We start from the raw sequence: 18,890 nt of genomic DNA on the forward strand, positions 1-18,890 counted from the left end.
GAGAGAGAGAGAGAACTGTACATCCTAAAGGGAAAATCAGTTCATTGCACAAACTGGGTTTATGTACTGCAGAAAGACTGTACTAACCCACAAGGGTGTTCAAACCAAATGTCCAAAGGAGTCTCAAAATGTCGAACCTGATACTTCAACCATGAACCATTCTATTATATGTTTGTCCAGCATGATTCTTACACTGACCCCTGGATATTAGAAGGACCCTATGCCCTTGTGGAAACCTTTCCAGGAGCTTCCATTAAAAAATGAGTTTGTTTAGCTAAGACTTCAATTGTGATAGTAAATACTATAGCCTAGGTTTAAAAAGTGAGTACAATCTCAGGGCGGGAGTACGAAATGCCTGCAGCGACTTTCTAGTCTGAGAAAGGAGTGTGATTCTCACAACCTAACTGCCGCGTGGAACACAAGATTTTTAAACTCCCTCACGCCTAAACTTAACTGCCGCATGGAACACAAGGTTTGTAAACTCCCTCACGCATAACTTAGCAGCCTGTTTCATCTTACTGGTGCCCTTCGGTTTTTAACAAATTCTCTGGAGTCTATTTCATACGATTTTTCATTTGTTTTCTCTTTAAAAGTCATTTCTGCTAGGAGAAATCCTCAAATGCGTGAAAAATTTGTATTCAATTCAGCCTCCAAGCTTTGTGTGGAACAACACTTCAGAGACCACTCGGAAGCTTTAGACCCTGAAAATGGTGTGGTCCGCTTGCTTAACTAGATTGGCTACACGGAGCACGGTCCACCTGTGCCCTGGCGTCTGTGCTGATTGCCTTTTAGCTTCTGAGTGCAATTCAAGGTGATCATTTTAATCTCTCGGGCCCTGTATGGCTTGGGACCCAGTTATCTGATAAATTGCTTCTTTCCCTGGGCATGACAATTAATATCAGCCCGAGTGCTGCTACAAGCAGTTTCCTGTTCTTAAGCTGAGCGTCTGAAGGCAGGAGAATGAGTGTATATACAGAACTGCGGAAGCGGGTGAGAGCCACACCAGCGGCTGTCCGCACTTCCTACTCCTTTCCAGGAGAACACGTTCCTGTGAACACAAGAGTATATGTGTGTGCATGTACGTGTATACATGTGGCGAACTTTCCCTTAGCTAGTCCAATTAGAACTCGAAATTTTCCTATAATTATTTTTTTCTTTTCTTTTCTTTTCTTCTTTTTTCTTTCTTTCTTTTTTTTTTTTTTTTTTTTTTTTTTTTACATTTTATCACATTGTTTCAGCCCTTTGGTTCTTATTTCCTTCTGTTAAAGTGCTAAATATATTGGCTTTAAGAATAGATATTTAAATTTTCCATGGGTGAGTGACATTTTTTAAGCTCAAAGCCCCTCCACTACTTATTTTCTCAGCAACATAAATCATAATTAAAATGAATGAATGAATGAAAAAGTAAGGTATTCATTTAGTAATAAGTATGAAGACACAGGTTCAAAAAAGTCTTCAGTTTTTGCATTTCTCAAGTGTTATCTGAAGTTTAGGAAGACAGTTACCTATAAAATACACCTACACAATGAAAAAGAAGTGCTGTCTAAGAATAATTGCATACAGAATTTTGAAATGGTACTGTCTTTAGTACATGTTTTCTCAAACACAACATTGATGGACATTACTTAACACTGTGGAGAAATAGATATGAACTCATGATCTTGACTCAGATCTAATTTCTTTAACAGAGAAAAAATGTACATATTGTAAAATAGCTTCTACAATTAGAATAAAATAGGATGACTCTGTCAATCTAAGATTGACAGAAATCTAAGTTCTAAGCACTGATTATGAGAAAGACTTCTAGTTGCTAATTTTTTTTATTTTTTTTAAAACTTTTATTGCATTATGATGAGAAAAGTTACATGATTTCAATCTGAATTTGTTAACATTTAAAAACATATTTTAAGTAAATAGAATTAAATCACATTCTTGTTTCTCTTTAGTACACCAACTCCTCCCAGATACCCCCTTCAATACCTACAATATCTTTTTTTGTTATATTCCTTAAAATTTATAAAATAGTATAACAATAAAAAAGAGTATTATAAAAGTTGTTCGATATAAAACAACAATCAATTTAACAGTCTTATGTATATGCTTGTCTACAGCAATACTGAAAATGCATATGTTTTTCTCAAAATGAATTTTAAATAACTCCAAACATATTAACTGTATATTTCAAAATAATACATCACTACTAGTATTTTCTTAAACGAACATAAATATGTAAAGTCTTTTTGTTTGTTTGTTTGTTTTGTATTTAGTAGAGTTTAAAATCTTGGCTCTTACTGTGGTACAAGCCCAAAATAAGAACAATTTTTAGACATTAGATTTCATTGTAATAAGGCTGTACTTCAATGACCCTCACATCACCAAAGGATTTTACTTCTATCGTAGCTAAGCTGAGAGTTGACAGTTCTACTGTGCTGAGGAATGAACTGTAAGCATGATTTTTGGATACAGACTTCCTGCTTCTAGTTGCTAATTTTAAGGGGAACTATGCTTAGCATTTCTAATGGACAGTGCCATTCTATTTGAAATTTCAAATATTTGACAGCAAGGCAAAAGACACACCAAAGCATTGATGGAACCATGCAGAAGCAAGACACCAAGACCTATTCATCCATTTATAACTGGCAGATGGATACTTCCTCTACTGGTATCCTATGTATTCACTCCTGTCATGGTGATTGATTCTGCTATGCCTCAGCTTCTGTATGAGTTATTATCAAGCCTATAGCATAACTGTTGTTTCCATTTGGGGAGAATATTGGTGGCTTTTCTACTGTTGTGACAAGACACCGTGCCCAAGGCAGCTTATGCAGGAAAGAATTTATTTGGACTTGTCATTCCAGAGGGTTAGAGTCCTTGATGGTATTGTGCAGGAACTGGATGCTAAGAGCAGAGGCTGAGGGCTCACATCTTGAACCACAAGCATGGAACAAAGTTAGATGGGAATGGCAACAGGGCTTGAAAACTCAAATGCCACCCCCCCCCCCCAGTGATATAAATCCTTGGTCAAGGCCGCACTTCTTAAACCCACTCAAATAGCACCACCAGCTGGGGACTAAGTATTCCATTTGAAGTTATATTGCGGGAGCTGGGCACTATCATACAATCGCTGCAGGGAGGACATTGAATTTCTTCCTCAACATTCTGACCCAGGTACAGTGTTTTCCATAATTGAGTTTCTACATCATAGATACAATCATGGTGATGAAAGTTACCTCTTTAGCTTCCATTCTTTCAGCAACTAGGTATCTGTGGTTATTGGAATTCCCTTACCTTATAGACTCCCAGCGCACTGCTGTTGCATTGTGTGATAAAGTGATTAAGGGAGGAAGGGTCTATTTGGGGATCACAGTTCGATCCACATTCATCATGCTGGGGAAGAAACAGCTGACTGCATTGTGTCAGCAGTAGAGAGGCAGCAAGAGTTGACCGTTCTCTGTGATCTCACTTTCTCCTTTTTCAGTCTGGGAACCTCAGTCCATGGGTCAGTGTGCATTCAGGATGCCTCTTCGTTTCCCAGTTAAAGCATTATGAAGACATCCTTACTGACGTCCCAAAGTTTATTTTCTATGTGATTCCAAATCCCACCAAATTGACAATGAAGATGAACTATGACACCAGTTAACATCTCTGTATTTCTACTAATTGATCATCTCCTTTTGCTCAAAAGGACAGTAAGAGGTTGAGTTTTGCTATGCTTTGACATGGTTTGGTTACAAGAACCCTCTATCCCCCAAACTCTCTGTTAATGGACTCATTTCTATTCAAAATTCTGTTCTTGGCTTCTCATTTGCTGATACCCACATCTTTCAAGTATAATTTTTACTTGAACCTATGTGCTTTTGTAAAAACAGCCATCTTATCACTCCAGATTTACTAGGCTCTCGGAGTTTAGAGCTGATGTTCATCTTTCTAGTGTTTCCAGGTAATCAAGAAGTGAGGCTCAAAGTGGCCCATGGGGTGGGTTCCTACCTTGTATTCGGTTGGCTCTTCTTCTTTGTCTGATCCTCCCCTCGTCCCCTCTGCCTTGTTACATTAGTACTGAATTAGACATAAAATGGTATAATAATTAGCAACATTTATCATATCCCTTTAATATCATATCCTCTTAATAAAGCTCACAAGCAGTATTAATGTCTATAGGCCAGTCATTAAAATATGCAAAACAATTGTTTTCTTTCCTAAAGGTGTTAATCAGCATCAGAAACACTCTATAATAAAGCCAGAGTCTGACTTAATATTAAGAAAAATGTTGATATATGGCCTCTAAATCTCACTTATCTATACTCTTAATAAGTTGGAAGTGTTCTTGAACCACTAATAGAACAATATATACTTTATATTAATATAGAATAGTCTCTAGAAATTAGAAAGGAGAGATGACATTAGTTAGAGATAAGTCTAGATGGGAATAGATTAGGCCAATAGATCTGACTTGGAATAAGTAGTACTGAGGGTAAATAGTTCTAGAAGTAGGAAACAGACCTGAGTTCATGTATATATATATACACATATGTATGTGTGTGTGTGTGTGTGTGAATATGAGCACACACACACACACACACAACCAAAGTATATGGGTGAAGAGGAATAAGAGATGGTCAGGTCTAGACAGTCTTTGATTAGCAATAATTTAAATATTATGTTTGAACCCCAAAGCTAACAAATAAAATATAAATTAGTGTATTTTGAGTTTTAAAAAGTATTTTGTTAGGCTACGGAGATGCTTAAGCAATTACTTCTCTTCCAGAGTCCTGCTCTGTCCAGTTTCAGGGCCTAACTTGATTGGTGCAGAATGAAGAAGGGACAGATCCATGGATGTGTAGACAGGATGGATTGTGTGGGATGTGTTCTTTCTGATAGATTTCCAACTGCAACCTAAAAACTCAGCATATGTGTTCTATACAGGTGAATTGAGGAGGCAGCTTTATTGAGTATAGCTGAGAAGGGAGATGGATTTATGGTATTCAGGTGAATGAGGAGTAAGGTTTAGCTAATCTAGGAAGGAAGGTCTGTACAGGGCTGCAGTCAACGAGGAAGAAGCTGTGGTTGACAGTTTTCATAAACACTGGTACTGGAACCAGAGGAAGGCTTTGCCAGCCCTTTGAGCCTCAGGCAGAGAAGACTTTGCTTCTCCCATGGGTGTGAGGAATTGGGCTCCTTGACATGGCTGTGATTATGGCAAAGACACACATTCTCTAAAGAATGCATTTACTTCTTACACTTTCATTTAGGGATCCCTCCACTCCCCACTGCGAGGATCTGGGTTTGATGTGCAGCATTGACATGACCGCACACAGGAGATCTACAACTTCATTTCAAGGGGAACTGATGCCAATTCCTGGCCTCCATGGACATCATGCATGTGGTACTTAAACACAGACGCAGGCAAAATATCTGTACACAAAAAATAAAAAAGGGATTTCAATCTTTATTCTCTATGTCAATAAGCTGAATTATAATACTAATAAATTATAGTAATCTATTAATTCCTAGGTAGAAGAATTTAATGTAGTCAGATAGCCAACTGCGATTTATGAAGGGAGTAGTACCTGGTATTTGTTTTAGTTACTATTCTATTTCTGTAAAGAGACACGAAAACCAAGGGAATTCTTGTAAACAGAAGCCTTGAGCGAGGCTTGCTTACAGGTTTAGAGGGCTAGTCCATGAATATCATGGTGGGAAGCAGACAGGTAGGCTTCTTGAGCAGTAGCATGGGGCTTTGATTGGTAGGCAGAAAAGAGAAACTGAGTTTTGCACAGGCTTCTGAAACCTCAAAACCCATCTCTAGTGACACACCTCTTACCAGAAAGCCACATCTCCTAATCCTTCGGTAACAGTTCCACCAACTTGGTAACAAACACCAAATAGATGAGCCAATAAGGCCCATTCTCATTTAAATCCCTACAGTATTTATCATGGAAACATAATACAAGAGCTATTTCTCCTAGTGAAGAAATATGGAACAGGAAGAGAATCTTCAGAATGGTCAGGGGGGTGTCCCACCCTCATTACTCTGCTCTGTGAGATGGCTAAAAACTGGAGTATTTTATAGGAAGAAGAAGAAGAAGCTGGCGATCAGAACCAGGCAAATGACGTTGAAGTAAAGCTAGCAACAACTAACACAATAATGACAGTGTCCTAAGCAGAGAGGTCTCACAGTACAGGGTGGAGAGATGGCACAGGGATGTTTGGATGGTAGCAAGAAGACAGGGAGGGTGTTTAGCTGAGCCAAGGAATGAACGAGATAAAACAAAGGTCTAGAATACAGAGCCGAAAGTGATAAGGAAACTTCAGGACGAGGCTGGCAAATCAGTAGCACTATAAAGCTAGTTTGGTTTTACCCAGTTATTGTAATATTTTGTTTTAAATCATAAAATCTGAACTATCAAGACGAATCAAGGAAGTAATGCTTTTTCCTGAGTTTAAAGAAGGTGTCCCATACTTCCATGGCATTGGGAGGTGTACTATTTATTATTATTTGTTAATAGTTACTTTTCTATTGCTATGATAAAACATCATGGTCAAGACTATATACTGAAGGGTGAGTTTATTCTGCCTTATGGTTCTAAAGGGATGAGTCCCTTCACTGCTCCTGCCATGAAGTGCCAATCATGATGCAGCACTGGGAGGATGAGAGCTCACATTCTTAACCTCATGTATGAAGTAAAGACAGCAGCTAGAAATGGTGTGAGTCTGATACAGTTTTGTTAAATATTATGAAATGATACACTATATACACATATATGGTATTTTAAGTGTTATATATGTATTTTATACATATATTGTGTGAGCAGATATCTGACATTTTTAATTAAAAATTATGAACTGATTCATTCACATGATGTCTTAAGTAATATATGTATATTTGATTCATACATATATTTGAATCACATGAAGGATTGTGTGTCTGTATGTCTGTAAACTATACTCATTTAGCTCCCACAACAGTGCTGAGACATTTATTTTTATGCTTTTGGAAAGAGAGGCATAAAGAACTTAAGTAAGTTGCCACATTACAAATAGTGTTCACTAAATAGAGTTCAAACCTGTTTTGTTGTCTTACTTTATCTATTATACTATTTTTCTAGAATACCTCTTAACTAGGAAATATGATATAAGCATACTAACATTACCTTACCTTGTGTGCATGAAGAAAAGGTAAATCATAAAATATTTCATTTAGACAGGGTTTAGAATGAATGAAAAGCTTCAGATCCTTTCTTCAACTTTATTTTCCTTAGTCCACATTTGTTCTATCAGGCCACCATCAAGTGATGTAAGATTTTCTATGATTTCCACAGTGAACAATCTGGAACACCTCAATGACCGTCAAGTTTAATATCCCACCAAATGCTGTTCTACATTTTCTTTCAAGGACACTGAAATTTATGTTTTCTAGTTCATGGTATAGATAAGGTTAGCATAGTTGATAGCACCACATTCCAGCTTGAGAAGAACAAAATAAGTCCCCATCAGAGACTTGAATAAAAATATTGACTGAGATTTCTTTGGTTTTGAGAGAGAAAATTGTAGCTCCACCCCTCGTTTCTTATGCAAATTATCAGGGAAACTACACTCTCCCCTATGAAGCTAGCTTTATTCCCTGGAAAGAGACAGAAATTCCAAGCTGCTTTTTGCAAACCCTTGTTCTGTCAGTCCCTTAACCAGGGAGGGCTGTCTTGTATCAGGACAACTGCTGGGCACTGTTTGTAATAATGGTGGCCTCTCCATGGAATTGGGAGTGCAGAGCACACAAGTTCCTCCCAGCTCTGGCTGTGATTGGAAAGATAGACTGTTAGAGAGTCCAAGGTCTCAGTTCTTAGTGAAAACTTTGGGGCAGAGACTGACTTGCTTAACCTTGAAATGACAGTCCCTTTTTGAAAAAGCAGAGATTTCAGCATTTTTTTATAATGGTGTTTTTTCTCTACACAGATTAATTTTTTGAAATATTATTTGATAAGGTAAATGGAAGTGAATCAGACCACACAAATTAGATTTTCTCTAAAACAAACCTGGATTTAAACAACTGGGAATGTGATTGGCCCCAAATCATTAGGGATTTTATTGACTCCAAAGCATTGGAAAGTCAAATCAGGCTTTGCAGGCCGCTGGAATGCAGGCATTGTTCCACTGAGGGCAACTAATCTTCCAAGAATATAATTTTAGTTCTTCCTAATTTTAAGAAACATTTTCCAGTCAGTTAATAATAGGTTTTTTTGTTTTGTTTTGTTTGTTGTTTTGAGACAGGCTTTCTCTGTGTAGCCCTGGCTGTCCTGGAACTCACTCTGTGGACCAAGCTGGCCTTAAACTCAGAAATCTGCCTGCCTCTGCCTCCAAAGTGCTGGGATTAAAGGAGTGAGCCACCACTGCCTGGCTAATAATAGTTTATATATATATATATATATATATATATATATATATATATATATATATATAAAACAAGGCAAGCATTTTTCCCAGAATTATTTATTTTTCAAAAAAAGTCCTGTGTTAACTTTATCTGGTGAATAACGTAACCAGCTTCCGTCTTCATTCATTGTTAAATTCTGCTTCTCAATTAAAATTAAGTTGCTTTTGCAGAATTGTTTAGAGTCAAGGTTGATGAGTCCACGGGGAACTGTGCAGGTGGAGGACCAAGAGTTTATACCCCTGGGAAGCCCTGAGGTTTTAATCATGGAGTTCTGACCTATAATGATGGATGAAAACATTCTGATTTTCACTGGTGACTGACAGATGGTGGGGCTGCTGAAATTCATTGGAACATCCTTCTCCTTTATATTTTCAAACATGTGCTATATGAATGTAGGTATATGATTATGAATTTAGGTGATTAGTAAAATACCCAATTTTCCACTGAGGTCCAAGGTATAACTTTTCCATCCATTAGATTATCCTACAAATGCTTGCACATATATGTACAAATCTCACACACACACATATGTACACACACTTAGATATAAATTATTTTCTTCAAGACCTTTGTAAAGTGTTCATTAGTTTTAGATTGGTAGTAGAACAGTGAACTTTCTCATCCATCACATGCCTACATATATGCAGGATGAATGCCTATATGAATCCTTGTATATGCCTGAGAACATATGGAATCAGACTAGAGTAAGACACATAATTTTAAACTCTACCTGGCATTTAGTCTGTTCTCCTAGCATGATTTATAAGGTGTTTGTGTGTGCAGCTGATGATAGAAAAGACACAGACCTGGAGAGCTGAGGGTATTCAGAATTACCCTTTCTATATTCTCCCACACTATGTAATCTGTGTTTATATAATTCATTTTTGTTTTGAGAAGGCAGTGAATTCCATCTAATTTGCCTGTTGAGTTTTAAAACTCCTTTATGTCTCTGTAATTAATAATAAAATGAGAATTGATCTCAACTTAAATAAAACTATACTTTATTATTTGAGATATCACTGAAATAATGCTTTAATATAGAGTATTTTAACATAATTTTAATTTTGCTCAACATAAAATAAACTTCACATTGGTTAATTTGATATTGAATTTAGTCTCTGGGCAAGAAAATATTAGAAAGTAATTTTTAAATCATGGCAATATTTTTTGAAGAAAATTAAATAAATTATCTCAGAACCAAATAAGAAAAGAAGTTGTCTAGAACCAAATTAGCATGATTATTATGAAAGACAATGCTACTTCACCTTTATTTCCAGATATACAAATATGTATATATACACATAGACATATATGCACTATATATACACACATATATGCATATGTATATACATAAAAATATCCCATATAGATATATGAAATCTCTCATGTTTGTTTTCTTGCATTAAATGCCAGTAACTTGTAGTCTCTTCCTAGGCTCAGTATATGAGGCTGCCTCAGATCAGATGTCCTCAGAAGAAAATGCCTGGATCTGCTAATGACTAGAATTACCTGATGGTAGGTAATACGCTCCCGTTTCCCATTCCTACTCTCAATCCCACTTCATGTAGCATGTACACAACTTATTGACTGACCAAATCAATCAATCATAACCCTCCACAGTTGAACACCAGTTGAGTAGTGTTACCACCAAGAAACACACTATGTGTTCCCGACAACTACCACACGTCATGAGAGGCACCACTGCTCTTCAGTTCAATACCGGTAAGACATTACTCATAATAGTTTCACTCTATTCTTGGCTTCAGGCATTTTCTCCAAAGCAACTAATATCCTCACATGTGTATTGCTCAACTTCATATGGCTTTGTCATTTAACTTTATGAAATGTCTTTGTAATCTTGTGTAAAGTTTTTAGAATCAGCTATTTGGCAGAAAGGTAAATATCTGGCATAGTTTCTTGTGCTTTCAGCGAGGACCGGTTTGGTCATGTTTCAGCTGAGCAGTAATTTAAACAAGTTCTTCTGATCTACTACTGATGTCTGAGTGGTGCTAAGAACCAAAGGGAGAATTAGACTAACGGAATGGATGCTTTAAGCAAGAAGTGTACCTTTAATATGTTTTCCTTGAAACAGATAACATCATACCCACTTTCCTCCCTTTAGTACCTCCTGAGTACTGTCTACCAAGTACTTTCCCAGGCTCATACACAGGTGTCTTAAAATTGGAATGCATTTTGAAATTACTGATAATGAAATCACAATGAGCTCAGAGTTCTAAGCAGGAAAGAAGCCTCAGTTACAACCAGGTCCCTCTGGTGTAAGTGGAAAAGATGCAGAATCTCCAATGCCAGTGAGCTTGTCTGGGGCCATAAGAGTACCCAATCAGTCTCTCTTCTCAAGCAATCTGGATTTTGTTTTACCTTTTTGTACCAGGTCTTTCCATGTCGCAGTAGACCACTGGCAAGGGCAGTAACCAACAGCATTGGCCAATATCTATGTTAAGAGCCCCATCTGGTTGTAAAAGTCTTTTTATTCCTTGGAGATAGATCAGAACGAGGGTTCCAATTTACTGGGTTAGGTGGTCCAAGTACCTCTTCAGCTGCATGGTTTCTATGAGATGCAGCCAATTAATTTTGTGGTTTGTTTACTTTGCAAGGTCCTCATAACAGCAACATGTGCCCTCTTGGCCACAGAGTTTAATTACCATCAGGACACCCTCCCAGTCTTCGGAGCAGAGTTTCTCCTTAGCTCACAACTTGAGTGGAATGCAGAGGCTGGGGCACATCCACTCTGTGGTGTGAGTCACCAGGATTAGATTTTGTGTCTCTATTCCCTGGTTTGGTTTGAGCTGCTTGTGGGGTGGACAGATTCTCAGTTGACATCACAGTTTTAATGAGGAGCAAACATTGTTTTGGAGTGGTGCAGCTGAGGAGCAGGGTACTGGTGGAAGATGTTGGTTTTGGCAGAAAGTGTGGTATGATCAGGCATAACAACTGGCAAGAGAGCGCTTACTGTGGAATAAAAGTGTCTACTAACTAGAAACCTCTCCCTGCCTGCTGAAATTTCAGGGAAACATTGTATACATTTCGGAGTCTGGAATTGTTACTTTTTAGAATCTTACAAAGGAGGAAAAACAGATGTAACTTTGCAAATGCAAATATGAAATGTGTGTGCGGAGTATGAGGTACATGGGAAGGTTTGTTTTGTTTTTTCCACCTAGGAAAATTAAGATCGAGATAGGATCTGAAATTCGGTTTGAATGACAAGTCAAATTTGGACTCTTAGACATAGGTTGGATAATCTCAGGTGGAAAGCCCAGCCTGAACCAAGACAAACTCAGCATAGAAGGGGTCCAGTTTTGAACTTTCGAGTCCGAAGGGGGAGAGTAGGAGGTCAAGAGGCAGGCATTGTTAGGCATTTTGAGGACCTTGAGAAGTAGGTTGTTCCTTAGACCAAGGGAAGTTTAATTTTTCTAAGACAAAACAAAACAAAACAGCCAAACAGAATTAGTAAACTCAATCCTGTGCAAAAAATTCATTTTGTTAATTATTCATTAGCCCTTTTACATAGTCTGCTTATTATTGAATGTATCAACACTCTGTACATGCATATCAAGACACAGGCCATAGTGAACATTATTTCAAATAAATACCAAAAGTGGAGTGAAGATTATATAGGATATGTCAAGAAAATTTTATTTTTTCTTGTTTTTGATTTAGTGATGATGATGGAGGACACAGAGCTATGCTTCTGTATGCTTTCTGCTGCTGAATATAGTACTTTAATTCCATTTTGTATACATTTATATTTGGACATATTTATACATGAATACATATATATTTAGAGGGAACATTACAAACATGAAGAAGATATATATGATTTAGTTAGGATAATAAGTTCTTTCAAGTCTGAGATTCAGATTTCAAATTTCAGAAAAATGATTAAACTATAAAAATATATTAAGTATTAAGATAGATTTTTTTAAAGAACTTCCAAAACACCAAGTCATTCAGAGAATGTGGTTATGTCATTGAAAAACCACTTATCTCTTTATCAAGCAATTTTGAGCTAACTTTTACATACATCTTTGCACCTGCCGCACCTGCCTAAAGGATTTTGGTAATACTCAATTTCTATGTGAACGCTAGCATCTTCTCACCAATCCAGGAGAGGGACACTTCACAGACTCCCCTTAAACTGAAGGAAATATTGATAAATTTTAAATAATAAGAATTAATAAATAACAACCTAAATAAAATATTGAGGTTGTTATATCAATGTCACAAAGTCACTCTGATCTTTAGCAAAGCAAATCTTAGTACTTAACTTGATAATCTATTTGTAAATCTTGTATTTCTTAGAACAAGAAGTGTGTTGTGCAACTCTGTAGTTCCCATGAGGGCATGGTACTATTTGGTAACTCAACAATTTCACAATAATTCGAATAGCCACATATGCCATTTCATTGCATGTTTCCTTAGCTGCTCACTTGACTATGCATCCCAAACAGGGGACTACAGGACATACCTGGAGTCACTGTACTTCCCAGTGTGAGACATGGTGGAGATGAGAGACTGGCATCCTGAGAGGAGAACCCAGACATGTTGCTAAACACAACAAAATGCACAGGACATGTCCAAAAGGAAATATTTCACCCACACTATCCATGTTGCTGCGGTTTAGAAACCATATACCTGAGGTAGTTATCAGAAATAACTACCTCTACTATGACTATAACAGGTTTGTATTCTTGAAATTGGGTGGTGGCCTAGGTTCTGATTCTATTACTGAGGTGAAATACTCTGATGAAAGCAACTTAAGGGAGAAGGGGTTTATTTCAGTTCAACGTTCAAGGGTACAGCATGCCATGGCCTGGGAATCAAGGCAGTGACAGTGATTGGTCACATCACATCAACAATCAGGAGTCAGAGAGTGATGAATGCCTGCTTCTGCTTAGCCCCTCATCCTTTACAGTCCAGGAACCCCACCCAGAAAATGGTCCTGTCCACAGTTTTGATTGTGCTTCTCACATTAATTAACCTAATCAAGATAATCAGCCACAGACATTCTCAAAGGCTCGCTTTAATCTAGATAATCTCTTACAGATGTACCCAGAGGCTTAGCTTGTTGGTGATTCTAGCTTCTGTCAAATTGGCAATTAACATTAATATCACAGTGGGAAGACATTTACCTGCTCTCCCATACTGACCCAGTCAATCACGAATAGAAAAACTATCTCAACCAGGTAAAAGAAAAAGTTCATTAAGCAGTGTAGCAATCTGGAAGCCAAAGAGGAGATTCCCTGCTTCTGGTGTGGCGTGAGAAGGAACTGTGGACAGAATTAATTATACAGCAAAACGTCCTTGTACAGGACAAGGAGGAAGTTAAAATTCTGTGTATGGCTAACATCTTTAATGCTCCCAAATAATAATCAGAGGCAAATAGAAATATAGAAAAGCAAGTACATTTCAGCTAACACAAATTTAATGGATCAAGCTAATAATAATGTTAACATAAGTCAAATTAATTCACAAAAGAAAAGTTCACAGACATAATGAGGAGTAGGATGACTTTCCATAAGAGGGATAAAAGTACTGGCTGATTTTATGTATTGATGTGTTAGACCAGAATGTTCATTTGTTATAAAACAACAGAAGTGAAATACTGGAAGGAACGGCTCCCAGGAAATAGATGTAGCCATATTAACAAGGCTACAAACAATATTTTTACATTAGGTGAAGCATATCCAATGATAAAAAGAGCAAAAACATAGGATAAATAGTCACTTTCCCAAGAGACTAGAAAGGTTTTGGTTTTCCTTGCACCGAATAGCATAGCCCTCAAACATAAAACACTAAGGAAAGTCCTTCCAAGAAATAGATAAAAGCAGCATGCTTGGCAAAGGACTGTAAAATAATACAAAGAATAAGGTGAGGAAAATGATGGAATTCTCAGCGTAAATATAGATGCCTTTGTAACAAAACAGGTTATTTCTAAGCAGGGGATGAAGAGTTCAGTTACTGCTAAGTACAGGTTATTTCCAAGCAGATGTAGTGCTGAATTTTGGGCACATAATGTCCTGGCAGTCATGTTCTCTAACTAAACAGCAGTCTGTCTGAGGAACAGACCCAAACCAAACCGCCAACAAACCCAGAAACCAATCCTATTTAGAAATTTAGAAGCATACATTTATTTAATTAGTGTTCTGGTGGTGTTTTGTTGTTGTTAGTTTAGAAAGGGTTTCACTATGTACCACTGGCTGGCCTGATACCCAGACTACAGAAAATGAAAGTAGAAATTAAAAAAAAAAAAAAAAGAGAGAAAGATTTGAATAAAAATGAAAATAGGTTTGAATGATCATGAACATAGTATAACATCAGTTCAAAAGTGAGTTTGAAATACAGAAGGAAGACAGGGGGCTCTGCTCACTTGAGAAAAACAAAACAAAACAAAACGAAAACAAAAAACCAAAAAACTCCCTGCCCAGTTTGCAGGCAGCTTCACTAAGGAAAACCTTTATACTTATTGCTTCTGCTTTTACAACCTTAGAAAAGGGTCTTAACCTTCTAGCTGTAAGTGTCCTGACCATTGTAAGTTTCATAAGTGTCCAGAGTCTTACAAGTTTAGTTTCTTAAGTCATATGTGCCTCTCTCCAAGAGCGAATGCTTCAAGTTGCATGAGATAGCTATAGGACAGTCCTATTTGAATTTTTACTTAAAATATCCTGATAAACATAAGAAGGCATGAGAAAAATTAAAAATTCAGTAGAATAAAACCCAAATACATTGAAAACCCAAAGGCTATCAAAACCATGCTATTTATATATAATATACAAAAAACTATTTTAATGTATAATATATAATTACAAGAGTTAGAAAACATTTAAAATAATGTTTCAAGTAATACAAAGAAAGAAAATACAATCACCCCTTTGAAGTGGAAATTTCTGGTTTCTTTGGAGACTCAGTTGAGTTATGTGATGTTTTTCTGGAAACTGTATTACGAGAGGATGTTTTGCTGAAGCAGACACATGAGAATATGTTTTGATGAGAACAGACATGTGGTGTTTTTCTGGAAGCTGCCTGATGAGAGGACGTGTGATACTTTACTGGAAGAGACACTTGAGAGGTTGCATGATATTTGGAGAGGGTGTAAGTATAACTCAACAGACAATGGACAACTCTGTGGCATTGGTTTACCTTGTCACTCTTTGCTGGTCTTCATTCGTCTTTGCTGATGATCCCGTGGCATTGGTTCCCCTTGCCTTCTTAACTGACCATTGTTTATCATGACCACACTGAAGAACTTCTCATGATATTTCTGTGGCTTCTTGCCACTTCCTGGACTAGAGCCTTGAGGTTTCTTGTGGATTGAACTGCTGTTGCTGATTGGTTAGATACATTTGTTTTCTAATAATTCTTCATAGTTTCTGTGAATATATATATATATATATATATATATATATATATATATATATACTTCTTCTAGCTAATTACTTTGGGGTTATTCAGTACATTCTTGGAAAACGCTTCTGACAGTGAGTATAAAATAAAGGCTTGTGGATCTCTTTCAATTGACTCACTTACATTACTTCCTAAAGGTTCATGATGATTTCATATGCTTGCCAAGGCTGTACATTGGAATTGCTCCAAAGCTCCCATGAAAAATAGTTTGGGTAACTTCTTCTTTAATCTTTTCCTCTGTATTTGTGTTACTAATGTTTGCCGGTTACTAGTACGTTTTCTAGGTTAAAGGAAACATAGAAGTGGCACTGTACCCCCACGCTCCCCTTTTTGCTTATACTACAGCTGTTAAGATAGAGAATTAAATCAACTACAATGACAGAGCGATGTCTGAAAGGGCAAGGTTGCCTGGGCCTAGGCAAAGGAAGAATTCCCAAGCTGCTACAACCTGCACTTGAGATGGGCTTTGAAGTTAGAACAGAGCAAGGAATTGGTGACAACTGTCAGAAAAATCTAAACAAGCCCTGGTAAAACAAGGACTAGATTAAATCACGTATCCAGAACCTCTGTCCTCTACTATGCCTTTGCATCATTGTCCTTAACTTTCCCTTTTGTCGGTTTCCAATTGTCAGGGAAGCACAGCTATTGGGTGGCCAGGACTTAGCAATCCTAGGTGTAATTGTATCTTTATTTACCAGATGTAATTGTCATCTCTGAGACTTACTGCTGAATAAGCTCACTCCTTCCTAGTTACTTCTGATATTTGGCTGGCTATTTTAACTCAGCCCTTCTAGCTCAAACTATTCAAGCTGATTTATCCAATCTAGCTTCTCTCAGTTTCTCACCAAATTGCTCTGCTCGACCTTAAACTAACTCTGGCAACTTGTTCCAACCTTTTGGGTCCTTCTTATTCTCTGGCTTCAACTGCCTCTGCTGACCTTCACTGAACTGCATGAACTCAGAAGTTAATTTAACTGCACTGTTATCTCACTGCCCTGACTCCCAACTCCAAACTCACTGACAACTGATTCTCTCTCCCTGACCTGCTCTTAAATAGTGTTTCTCTTAACTCTGACTCATTCTGTCAAATCTTTCTCCGCATTGTCACTTTGTCTGACTCTAAACAGGATGTCATTGTTTGGAATTAAAGATGTTACTAAACTATTCAAGCAGAAGAGATTCAAAGTGTGTACTAAGGGCATGTATACATTTAAGCCAAAACACACCGACCCAGAAGGTCTTTGGACTCAATTGGAGCTGCCATGTTGCTGGATGAAAATTCCTCTATATCGGGTACTTATCAACACCAGAGATGTGACTCTGTTTTCATCCACACCACCTAACAGATACTCACAGTTGCAACTAAAGAAGGTCCATTTCTTGCCCAGACATTACTGTGCATGGCATGCTCATACTTAATGTGCAGTTGAGTTAAGCCACCTAGATGTATAGAAGGGAGGTAGTATTTACCACTGTAAGGCTGATCTCTGTTTATATATACTCAGAAAAGGAACTCAAGTAAGACTGATAGATACTCTGCAGGAAGACTGGATAGATTCCCAGGGAAAGAAATCAGTACATATAAATCATAGAAATGTAAAACTGTTTAATAACTTTGGGAGAAATACGAATTTGAAGTGTTTTAGCAAAGACAACCATGTGGCAACAGATGCTTGTGGGATCATAAGGAGAAACTCTGGAAAAACCTTGCCTATCGGGAACATTTCTTCAACTCTTAGGACAGAATAGAGGCCCTGACTGAGAAATGCCTAGTTTTGTGGCATGACTGACAGCCTAATTTTAGGAAACCTAAAGACATTTTTTTTTTTTGTATTCTGTGACTCTTCAGAAGTGTTCCAATAGGTATTTCTTCGTCTCATCACAAATTGGTAATTTAAATTATGAGGATAGGTTTCATCCCTACCTTGGAGCTTGATACGGAAAAGATAATGCAGAAAAATATTTTAGTTATTCCAACATGGTCTATAAATACATTAAAATTTTTCTCTGTAGCACTTTTGGAAAAATTGTGTTGCTGCCTTAATCTGCATTAATCCCTTCATTATCTTCTAACTTCTTCAGTATCTTTATGTTGAGTCTGTGCTTTCTGAGGCATTCCCATATCTGTATTTCTGTCTGGGATCTTGAACTAGAAGAAAGTAAACATTATGTTCTTGTTAATTTTTGTGTGTGTATTTTTACACAAGAGCTATCATCTTCTTGGCCATAATCCTTTTGAAATAAGTTTTATTTTGAATGAATTCTGTCCTTCAAAAGTTACATAAAATTGTTGTCATTATCAAGTTTGATATATTTCATTATGATTCCTACATTAAAATGATAATTATACCCATTTTCTCCTTTTACTTCACATAGAGTACTATTCACTTTCCACATAGTATAAGAAGCTTAAGATCACAATATGGGACTGAACAGAAAGATGACTGTTGAAAATGTCAACAAGGGGGCTGATGAGATGGCTCAGCGGGGAAGAGTACCGACTGCTCTTCGGAAGGTCATGAGTTCAAATCCCGGCAACCACATGGTGGCTCACAACCACCCTTAATGAAATCTGACGCCCTCTTCTGGTGTCTGTAGACAGCTGCAGTGTACTTACATAATAAATAAATAAATCTTAAAAAAAAAAAAGAAAATGTCAATAAGTTAGAAAAGAAAAATGCCAGGGATAAAGCCTCATGTATAAATGTGCAGCCACAGACAGTAGAAGCTAAAATGACAGAAAGTGGGAAGCACAGAGGAAAGCCAAGTTCTGGCACAGCATCTATACACTCAGCAACTGGTATTTTGAAAGACAGAAAACTGCAATTTTTTATCATAGTGGTGAACAAAGATGTAGCTAAAGTCAAAGTTATCAGTGATCCAAGAGTTCATTAATATTTAGAATAGACAAGATTGCTTTTTCAAGTATTAAAACATGAAAGTTGTCCTTCAAAATTCAGTTACCCAGGGTTCAACAAACATTACCACTAGAGAATAAGGTAATGTTTTTTGCAATTCTGATCTATCTTCTTTGAAGATT

At 37.1% G+C, this 18,890-nt stretch overlaps 1 long non-coding RNA gene across 1 annotated transcript; it reads left to right on the forward strand.

The window, feature by feature from the left end:
- Positions 1 to 468: 468 nt before the first annotated feature.
- Positions 469 to 18,306, forward strand: LOC116094319. The gene is made up of 5 exons (XR_004120044.1): positions 469 to 811; positions 5,250 to 5,383; positions 9,863 to 9,943; positions 10,049 to 10,150; positions 18,227 to 18,306. It is a non-coding gene; the product is annotated as an uncharacterized LOC116094319 (long non-coding RNA).
- The last annotated feature ends 584 nt before the right edge of the window (positions 18,307 to 18,890 follow it).

The sequence above is a fragment of the Mastomys coucha genome, unplaced genomic scaffold (assembly GCF_008632895.1).
Source record: "Mastomys coucha isolate ucsf_1 unplaced genomic scaffold, UCSF_Mcou_1 pScaffold16, whole genome shotgun sequence".
NCBI lineage: Eukaryota > Metazoa > Chordata > Mammalia > Rodentia > Muridae > Mastomys > Mastomys coucha.